Source organism: Mustela nigripes, chromosome 17 (assembly GCF_022355385.1).
Source record: "Mustela nigripes isolate SB6536 chromosome 17, MUSNIG.SB6536, whole genome shotgun sequence".
Classification (NCBI taxonomy): domain Eukaryota; kingdom Metazoa; phylum Chordata; class Mammalia; order Carnivora; family Mustelidae; genus Mustela; species Mustela nigripes.
The window spans coordinates 11,599,698-11,611,243 of NC_081573.1; positions in this window are offsets into that span (position 1 = coordinate 11,599,698).

Consider the following 11,546-nt stretch of genomic DNA (forward strand, 5'->3'; position numbering starts at 1 on the left):
GACCCAGCCTTGGGAGGTCAACTCTGTTCCTGGTTGTTCCCATAGTGATTTTGGTTCAGGGATGAGCACATGACTCCAGATGAGCCTCTTGGAGAATTACTTGGTATTTTTCCCTGGGGGCTATGAGGAATGACATTCTCTTTGTTCGGTGCTCAGCTGGTGGGAAGTGTGCCTGAGCTAGGACGGTCTTGTCTGCCTACCAGCGAATAAAGCCAGAGCTAGAGCCCCCTACTCTTTCTCCTGCTGCTTAGGTTAGATAGTGTACCTAAAGCACTTAGTGCAAAGTAAGCTCTCAGTAAACATTAACCAGTTTTGTTAGTGATTTACAAAGGGAGCAGTGGGAAGAAATTCTTTGTAGGGACTGGGAGACTGTGGGTTTGTTGACCACTTCAAAGTCCATGTGAATCAGGAGGTTTCTTGGAGGAGGACATGGAATGAAAACAAATGGAGGTACACAGTGTAGAAGAATGTGTCCTCCAGGCCACAGTGAAGTTTGATGAGCTGTCCCGGATTCACTGCAGAACGTAATTCCCTGGATTCAGAATGCTTGGACAAACCCATTCAAACTTCCACTGACGTGGTCCTAATACATCCGGGTCGCTATAACGGACTATCATAAATTAGATGGCCTATAAATGACAGATATTTCTTTCTCACAGTTCTGGAGGCTAGGAAGTCCAAGATCATGGTGGTGGCAAATTTGGTGCCTGGTGAAGGGCAAGTTGGAGGGGGATGCAGTTTGACTCCCAGTAGCAAGTGTACCACCCTCTTTTCTGGTTCCCCTGCTTCCACTTCTCTTTCCTTCCATTCATTCCCCAACCTAGGCCAGGGTGACCTTTCTAAAATGGAGACAGGATCAGAGGCATGCTGTGAGTTTTGGGACTCATCTGGACCCGTTTCTTCCTGTATTTCAGGAAAAAGAACTATCTCGGTCCCCCTCTGCCTTCTTTCTGGGTGATAAACATGGAAGCCTTGAGAAGGCTAGAGCTGGGTGGGTGGGTCAGGATGTTTTAAGTCAATGCTTGTTCTTACCTGTCTCCTTTCTCCTCCTCTGGCTTTTCTTTCTCAAGGACCCAGTTTTTCTTGGAGAGGAGAGAACAAGGGAAGAGGGGAAGAGATATATTCCCAACACTATCTGAGTTGGCCTTTTTCTTCTTCAGGTAGGGCCAGCGTAGAGGGTGTAATGGCAACCCCCAGAAAGGTTCCTTGTCATCTAAATCCACAGAACCTGCGAATGGGTTCCTTAGTTGAAAAAAGGGTTTGCTGATGTGATTAAGAGTTTTGGCATGCAATCGTTATGGATTGCTCGAATGCACCCTAAATCCAATGACAAGTGTCCTTCTGGGAGTGAGGCAGAGAGTTTAGGTAGAAGAGAACGTGGAGGAAGGTACATCCAGGCGGCAATTTGACAGGGGCGTGACTCTCACTGCCCCCGATTCAGACCTTCGGGAATCGGTCATCCCCGCAATGTTGGATATGATGAGGGAAATAGTTGGTTTGCATCCCTGCCCTGCCCAGGGCATGCTGCTTCACCCTGGCCCAGAGGGGAGGAGGAAACTAGCAGCTAGTGGGCTGCTGATTGCACTGACAGGTCATGAGGGGGACCTTGGAAAGAAGGGAGAAGCATTATATTTTCCGGCCTTTGAGGCACACTTTTCCAGTGTTTTGGACAACTTTCCTTTTGCACTGTCCCCGCAAACCACGCAGCCAGGCCTGCTTTTAGGAGTTAGTGTCTTTCCTCCCAGAGGGTTGATGCAAGCAGCTCTGCCTCATCCTAGAGCTCCCCCTCCCAGAAACGTCCACTTAAACATGATCCTGGTCTTGCAGAGGACTCGCCATCCACTGGCACCAAAGCGCGGCTCTGCTAGGAGGCCAAGGCAGAAACTTGGCTGTTGCCCTTGGTCAGTCTCCTCTGCACACCTGGTATATCCCATCAGTCACCAGCCCTGCCAACTCTGCCTCCTGAAATAGCTCTTTCTGCAGGCCTGAGCTCATTGTTTCCAACACGGTGAAGACCACTTCTACCACGTGGTGGTTGCTACAATCAAGTACTAACTCTCCCTCATTTTTACCCCCTTTGAATCCATTCTCCATGCCTTTTAAAAATGCGAATCAGACGGTCATACCTCTACCTAAAATCCTCCAAATGATTCCCACAGTTCTTTGACTAAACACCCAACTCCCTACCAAAGCCCTTGTGGAGTGGAGACTCCCGAGTTCTGTCCGGAAGGTCCGAGGAGTGGCAGCTGGCTTAGAAAATGGAATGTGTCTGGAAGCTACTTTTGCATCATCTTATGAGCAATGTGCATCAAAAGCAATGTTCATCAATATGTACTTGCATTTTGTATGTGTGTTGCGTGTGTGTGTGTGTGTGTATACATACCCTGATGGAGGTACAGAGGGGTGACAAATAATGACAGTAAAAATATTCCCACTCTGTTATGGTTTCATTCAGGATGTATTTTTGGAGTTTTGGAATTTAGTGCAAAGGACAATAATCAGGCCATTTCTCTGTACTTTCGTTGAGAAAAGGATTCAAGACACTAAACTGTTTTCTTAGGATATGAAGGGGAATAGACTGTCAGCCCCTGAAAATGTGGCTAACACTGGTGAACACAAGGATCCAGGGATAATTGGCGGGAAAGACTATTCCCAGGGACATCTTTTTCGGTTTGGAAATGTGGCTGGAACATTGGACATGTGCCCTTTCTAAGAATATCTTCCATCCCCTCTCTTCCACACCCACACAACCCATAGACTGTGCTGCATGCATTGCTGGGTCTCTGCCTGGCATTTGGCTCAGAAGTCAAAGGAACATTCTGAGGTGGGGCATTGGTGGAAGGCCCCTGTGGACACTCAGCCTGTGTGAACTTTCTGAAGCTCCCTTTCCTCAGGGAGGACAAGCCTCTGCCAGAATGTTCCCTCTTGCCTGTCTCCAAAGTTCTCTACCTGTGCAAAGGTTGACTGTCTCTCACTATCTCAAAATCTCTCAGCTGCATCCTTCTGTACCTGTTCCATCTCTGCGTCTGCATTGCCACCACGTCTCTCTGGACAATTGTCTCCTAAATGTTCTCCCTCTTCTCTCAGGTCACCTTCTGCCCATTCCACACAGCAGCTGGAGCGGCTTCCATTGCCCTCCAATCAGTTCCAAGCCCCTCAACCTGGCTCACATGAACACCTCTGACTGGGTGCTCTTGGTCCCAGACTTTGGCTTCATCTTCATACTTATCTCATAGCTCCCCACGCCTCAGCTGTGATGATTTTCCTCCCTGTTCTCTGTGGAGCCCCCATTCTCTCTCAAGATTTGCCTGTGCTCATTGCCCACCCTTCGTGCCTCACCCTCTATTTTGTGCTATCCATGTTTCTAGCTTCTGTAAATGATATGCTTTAATATCTGCCCTACAGGCTGACATGGACACACCTTTTCTGCACAACCCAGCAGTACCTGCTGTCACCTTGCTTGGCCTCCTGCCTCCTCCTTTGCACCCCCCACCACCCACAGGAGAAGCCCTCTTTCTGGGGGCATGCTTCAATGCAAATTCATCAATCCAGAGTCTACACATGCCTCACCCTTACCTGCCTTTCACACTCTGGACCATCTCCTGCTCTACTCGCCCCAGAGCCAGGTACTAGAGGACTAGGGACATCCCCTAAGTTCCAGAGCCCACTGAGATTATTCAAACTAGCCAATCCCAGCCTGGTTTACTCCGCCTCATCTGTTCCTTCTCTCAGAAACCACAGTAAAGGATCTTACCCATGGTTTCCCCCTCCTCTCTCTGCCTCCTGACTGGCCCGGGTAGACCTGCATAGTGTGGTGGACCCTTCTCGGGAATTATGAGTAAAAAACAGTCCTTTTAATGACAGTCATCTTCGGATCTGTTGGCCTTGCTATACGTTAAATTTTCTAATAATACACTATATTTTAGAACACATTCTCCTCAGTTCCTTATAAATAGGCTTCCATTCACCCTACACTCCTGAAATTATTCTGCTCAGAACTTACTCTGTTGTTAAATCCCATGTTCATGTCTCTGTCCTCATGTTATATGGCTTTACTGTGGCCATCAACAGAAATGACCTCTTTGTCCTTCTTAAAAACACTTTGTTCTACCGCCTTCTTTGAACCCCTGTTCTCTTGGTTTCCTGGCCCCACCTCATTCCAGCTCCCCCTCTTCTGCTTTTATCAAAGCTGAAGTTGTGCACATGCTTTGACCAGGCCATTCTCATTCAAGGAGCCTAGATCCAGCATTTGCTGCTAAGAACATGTCATGTTCTTAGGCCCCAGGATATGTATGGATGAGCAACTCAGGTCATGTTACTCTTTTCACTGGGCTGACAGTCTTGTGGGGCCAGAGTCCTCAAACGAGTTGAGAGTAAGGAAGTTCCCACAAGTTTGGGAAAAGATGCACTGGTCCCCAGCCAGGGAAACAAACAGCTAGCGGAATCAGTTTTAAACTCATTCAACCGATCAATGACAACGCTCCTCAGAGAATGCACTTTTTGCAAGCCAGACAATCAGTGTCAGCACTTTGCTTTGGAAAGTCAGCCACTGAAAGAGCCCATCAAGGATGGACTCACTCCGGTAAACACGCCTCTGAGCGCCAACCAATCAACAGGGGTCTCACTTGAGAGGCGACAGTTCTACCGATGACGTCAGCCTGTTTGTGTCCCGGAAGGCCTGCCAACCCCTTAACTCCAGATTCTGTATAAAATCAGTCCTTCTGCACAGAGATGACCCAGCTAGTATCCCTCTCCCTTCCCATGGTAAAGAATCAGTTCAGCCTTGTCCTTTGATTTCAGATACTGAGTGGTGTTAGTCTTTGAGGGCTGCTATAACATGGCACATCGCATTACAATAGAAATTTATTGTTGCCCAGTTCTGCAGACCAGAAGTCCAAGATCAAGGTGTCTGAGGGGTTGGTCTCTCTTGAGTACTCCTTTCTCTTTGGCTTATAGACAGTTGTCTTCCCGCTTTGTCTTCACAAGGGCTTTTCTCTATCCCCCATACATATACAAATGACCTCTCCTTACAAGGACGCTGGGCCGATTGGATAGGGCCCACTCTAATGACCTCATTTTACCTTAACTATCTCTCCAAAGGTCCTATCTCCAAATAGTTTCATTCTGAGGTAGGGTAGTTAGGACTTCAACACATGAATTTGGGAGGGGTATATAATTCATCCCATCACAGAATAGTACTCTCATTGCGTTTTGACAAAGTAAATGCAGAGCTCCGTATATAATTACAGATTATTCCTGCATTTCTGAGTTTTCCGCACGTTCCTGAGAATGTGTCTCCTTCCTCCAATGGGAGCTACAATGTCCTTATTATCCCTGGTTTTTGGTCACATGCCACGAGTTCTCTACAGGAGCAAAATTCACATAAATTCTCTATATTCTGGATTGCCCATTGTTTGCCTGCCTCTCCTATGTGGGACAACATCAACTTGGGGAATTTAGTGTTCCTCAAGTAGAGGTAGAGTGGAGAATAGTGAACCTAGGGGTAAATCATGCTGTGGCTTTTGTCTCTGGGTGTTAATTAGTCCGAAAGAGTTGGTGCCATTTCTCCCTAGGTGTCCCATGCTCCCACTTGGAAGGTAAACACCTACATGGTAAATTGGACAGAGCTAGGACCACTGCTCTCCACTTCTCACTGCCTCAGGGTCTAGGCTGGGTGAGCAAGTCTCCTTAAGTTTAAGAAGGCACCAAAAAAATCAGTGCTCAAGATAAATAATATTTGAACACAATGTTTTAAAGAACCATAATGAATGCAAAACAATCCATGATGAATGGTACTAACATTTTGTTTAAGATTCTATTTATTTACTTGAGAGAGAGTAAGAGAGAGCATGAGAAGGGAGAGGGTCAGAGGGAGAAGCCAACTCCCCGCTGACCAGGGAGCCCAATGTAGGACTCAATCCCTGGACTCCAGAATCAAGTCCTGAGCCGAAGGCAATCGCCCAACCAACCAAGCCACCTAGGCACCAACATTTTAAACGAAGCCAGTCAGTATTGCTAATTTTTCCTTTTCCCTCAAGCTCTGACATGATGTGTCAGGGCCCTGTGACTCATCTTGTCTTTAGAATTAACAAATTTAAATTAGATTTTTAAATCACAAATCAAAAGTCTTAATTAAATTAAACATTCAAATCTAAAATTTAAATGAGATAAAAAATTTCAATCCTAAAATTTGAGTGAAATTAAGATTTTAAAAATCTAAAAGTTTGATATTTTGGGCACCTGGGTGGCTCTGGTCATTATCTCAGGTTCCTGAGATCAAGCCCCCAGATGGGCTTCCTGCTAAGGGGGAGGTCTGCTTCTCTCTCTCCCTCTGCACCCCTCTGCCCCTCCTCCCCCCCTGCACTCGCTTGCATGCTTTCTCTCAAATAAATACATAAAGTCTTTTTAAAAATAAAAAAAGGGGCACCTGGGTGGCTCAGTGGGTTAAAGCCTCTCCCTTTCGGTCGTGATCCCCAGGTTCTGGGATCGAGCCCCACATCAGGCTCTCTGCTCAGCAGTGAGTCTGCTTCCCCCCTCTTTCTTTCTGTCTGCCTCTCTGCCTACTTGTGATCTCTGTCTGTCAAATAAATAAATAAAATCTTTAAAAAATAATAATAAAAATAAAAAAAATAAAAAGTAAAAGTTTGGTATTTTGTTCACCATGTGTTCTTTTGGATTCATTGATTTTTCAAAAAACAATCCACCAGGCGCCTGAGTGGCTCAGTGGGTTGAGCCGCTGGCCTTTGGCTCAGGTCATGATCTCAGGGTCCTGGGATCGAGCCCCGCATCGGGCTCTCTGCTTAGCAGGGAGCCTGCTTCCTCCTCTCTCTCTCTCTACCTGCCTCTCTGCCTACTTGTGATCTCTCTCTGTCAAATAAATAAATAAAATCTTAAAACAAACAAACAAACAATCCACTGAAGTGTTCTTTATCTCCACTCAGGAGCTTCTGACATGCCCTTAAATTTTGCATGTCCGGGGAATGCCTCACTCACCTCACCCTGATCCTGGCTTTGTTCATGCTTTCCCATGGCCTCCTTCTTCTCCAGCCCAGCCCTCTGACAAGAGTTCTAGAAGCTGACTTCTGGGCTTTCTTGCTTGGAAGGCGTTTAGCACCTACAGTGCAGCAAAGCTTATAAGAAATCCAACCAAGTGGGGCGCCTGGGTGGCTCAGTGGGTTAAAGCCTCTGCCTTCAGCTCAGGTCATGATCCCAGGGTCCTGGGATTGAGCCCTGCATTGGGCTCTCTGCTCAGCGGGGAGTCTGCTTCTCCCTCTCTCTCTGCCTGCCTCTCTGTCTACTAATAAAATCTTTAAAAAAAAAAAAAAAAAGAAAGAAAGAAAGAAAAGAAAAAGAAAGAAACCCAACCAGGTGTTCTTTGGACAGGACCTTCTTTTTATAGCAATTCCCAGCTTGGCAACTGGGCCATCATCCACCTAGTTTCCAAGCCACAGAGCCAGGAACGATTCCTGACTACCTCTCACACCTCCCGCTCAGGGGCTGCACCTTCAAACACACTTTCTTCCATCTGACCTCCTCCCCTCTACTTCTCTCTCAGCTTTCCCATTCTCTTCCTCCCCAGCACTGCTCACCCTTTGTCAACTCTTTTTTCTTTAATACTTTTTTCCCCCAGTTTTGTTGAGATATGTTGAAAATCCCAAGACTCCACCAAAAAAACCTCTTAGATCAATGACGTTAATAAAATTGCAGGATACAGAATCATCATATAAAAATCAGTGGCAATTCTGTACTCTACTGAGGAATAATCTGAGAAAGAAAGAAAACAATCACATTTATGATAGCTTTAAAACCAATAAAATACTTAGGAATACATTTAACCAGGGAGGTGAAAGATCTCTGTGCTGAAAACTCTAAGACACTAGTAAAGGAAATTGAAGACACAAATAAATGGAAATAATGCTGTGTCCGTGGATTGGTACAATTAATCTTGTAGAAATGTCCATACAACCCAAAGCAATCCACAGATTGAATGCAATCCTTCTGTCAACTCTTGCCTCCTCAATAAGGCTTATCCTGCCCTCCCCACTTAAAAATGCGACACCTTTTCCCTTCCACAAAGACCCCTTCCTTGACCTGCCTGGATTCAGACTTTCTGATGAGGCCCCCCAGCCTCAGGCTCTGTGATTAGCCTGGGCCAGTTCGGCAAAAATTCCCTGCGGACCGTCTTACCACTTTCAGCCTCTTGTCACCGGGTTTGCCTTCAGCAAGAGTTTCCTCTCCCTCTGCCCCATCCCCTGCTCACACTCAAAGAAATAAAATAAATAAATAAAATCTTTTTTAAAAATTTTTAAAAAATTAACCTACTTCTTAAATATTTCTCACCCACTGATGTCCACCTTACTCCTTGGCCATAAATTTCTGCTTTTCCTTATTGTATTTAGAGGTGATCCTTCCCTACTGTGAAACCCCATTGTGATAGCTCTCTTGAATAAAGTCTTCTTTACCATCTTGGACAGGTGTTGTGAAAGGATGAATGGAGGTATCGCCTATGGTGGTAACCATCCTGCAACATATAAGAGTGTCAGATCAACACATTGCACACCTTACACTCACACATTTTATGTCACTTACATCTCAGTAAAGCTGGAAAAAAAGTGTCATAAGTTTTTCTCTAACACTGCCTAGCATTCTGTACCCTCTTTAACGTGATTGCATATCACTTCCCAGAACACTGTATAATTTCCTTAGTGATTCTCTTTATCTTTTCTGGCTGTCCTCTCCTGCTCTTGTTAGAACAGTGATATTCAGCTTGAGGCAATGTTACACCCACAGGACATTTGACAGTGTCTGGAGCTGTCTGGGGGTTGTCATAACTGAGGGGGAGGGGTGTCATAGGCGTCTAGTGGGCAGAGACTAGGGATGCTGCTAAACCAGAGCAGACCCCTACAACAAAAATTATCTGGCCCAGGGTGTCAGTCCTGCCAGGTTGAGAAAACCTGCACTAAGCCTGGGCTCCGGTGAGGGCAGAAATTTTGGTGTGTTTTGTTCACTGAGTCAGAACAGTGCAAGGACAACATTCTCCATTAGTGAATTGCCTCCCTCAAGGCCCCCCTGCCTCCATGTTTCCTCCTTCCAACCCACTCTTCAACAGCAGCTAGGATGTCCTGGTGCAGACTGGGACAGGAACATGCCAGGAGTCCCCAAGTAATTCCAGCCTAGGTGGCTTGGCAACAGGAAACTGGCCCCTTTAGTGACCCAGAAAATGGAGTGGCGGCCCTGGCTCACACTTCCAGAAAAGACTGATTCTTGCCCATTTCCAATCTCATTTTCCCAAATGGGCCTCCTGGAGGGCCCACTCCTTCCTCAGGAAGGGAGTTGAGGGGAAGTAAAGGAATGGAAATGGCCCTGAGCTACTTCCCAAACCCACCCTGTCTTATCTGGTCTTCCTCTGCTGTGAGGAACTAATTTTTTTGTTCTCGGGTAGTAAAATCTTGGCTGGGTCATTAGCCTACACATCTCCTGGGAAGGGAAATGCTTATTATAGTTACAAGGCAGAAGCAGAGATATCAACGCAACCCTCCCCCTAATCACAGTCCCCATATACCAGCAGCCGCAAAGTCCTGTCCATGATGCCTCAGAAGCACGTTCTTCTTCAGACAAGATCTCTTCACCTCCTCTGCTGGCCCCCGGACCTCTCCCACCCTCAGCCTTCCCTGTGATACTCCATTGGTCTCCTGATGGTATCCCTGCTTCCATTCCTGCCCACCCTCCAACGGATTCCCCACACAAATAAGATTTTACCACTCCCTTACTTCAAACCAACTGCCACCACCACCCCCACAACTGCTATTAGAAAAAGAATTGAAGCCCCTTTATTAAAAACCACTGGGCATGTAAGCAGTGGGAGCTCTAGAATTTCTACTTGGAGGATTCAGGGGAATAATTTACTTACATAGTCTGGGGTGAGGAGAGGCAATTCCACTCTCCTTGAAGCTGTGTTTGTACATTTTTTTCCGACTACGATGCAGTATAACTCTGTGTGAAAATGATGGCAGCTGTGAATACTGTGGGGGCTGCGGCTAGGGGCCATGTGTGTGTTTAGGTAACTAGCGCACTGGGTTTCTCAACGTTGGCGCTACCAACATTGACATCTGATTATCCTTCAGTGTGTGTGTGTGTGTGTGTGTGTGTGTGTGTGTGTGTGTAGCTGTCCTCTGGATATCAGAAGTTGAGCGACATGCCCAGCCTCCACCCATTAGATGCCAGGAGCACTGCCCACCCCCAGTCAATGTGACCAAACTTTCCTCTAGACATTGATCACCAGGATCTCTGGGGGGTCCAGATTGCACCCCCCTACACCAGCTGAGAACCAATACTATTGAGTGAGATACTAAAGGAGTGAAAGAGACATTTTTTATTGCTTTATAGTAAAACATGGCTTTTATTCAGCTCAAGAAGCATCCTCTATAGATCTGCTTTGGTGAGGTGATAGGAAATGCACTCAGAGCTGCAAAGCGCAAGAGACGATCAGTATCCTGAGTGTTAGGGGACACTCACTAAAACCAGGAACCAGGGATATATTTGAAAAATGGACAGTGGTCTTTTACCTTCTTCCATTTCAGAAATGGGCATTCTCCGGAATGTGTGCACAGTGTGCACTTCCAAGAAAACGGGTCCCTTCACTGATGCACACGGAGCTCAGCCTCCGGCAGGTGTTCAGCTCATAGATCTGGGTGATTCCCGGAAAGCTGTTGACTTGAAATTTTCATCTGGACAGTGGGCCTTGTGTTAATGTTCTGATGAGATTTCCAGATGTAAATTTCTCTCCTAACTGCCATCTTTTTCCTATCCATGCCATTAACATCACTTCCAGGTTTCTCCACTTCTCTCCATCCCCCTTGTCCTACTCTAAAGCCAGCTGCCATCTTCTGCCAGTGATGGCTTCTGTGGATTCCTACGCAGCAGCTTCTCTCATCCCTCACAACCATTCTCCAAAGTGCAGTCAGACAAATGTGAAAACACAGATCGTTCTCTCCCAGCTTGGAACCCTTCCATAGCACACCTCTGCTCCAACACATCACACCATCGGGATAGCTACATCGACACAAAACAAAACAGACATCAGTATGGGCAAAGATATGGAGAAATTGGAATCCTTATGTCAAAAAGACAGGACTTTATCATGCAACTTATATGGAGTACTTACAGTTGTCACATTCATAGAGACAGGAAGTAGAATGATGGTTGCTGCAGCCTGGGGAGGGAAGAATGAGGCATTATTGTTTAATGGGGACAGACTTTGAGTTATATAAGATGAGAAGAGTTTAGAGATGGATGGTGGTGATGTGTACACTACATTATGAATGTATTTAATATCAGTGAACTATACAAACAGCTAAGATAGTAGCTTTTGCTATGTGTATTTTACCACAATAAAAAAAAATGAGAAATAGGAGAAGAAAGATCTAGCCTTCAGTCATCTGAAGGCTTGACTGGGGTGGGAAGATCCACTTCCAGGATGACTTGCTCAAGTGCCTGGCAAGTAGAGTGCTGGCTCTTGTCTAGAAACCCCGGTCCCTCCCCTATAT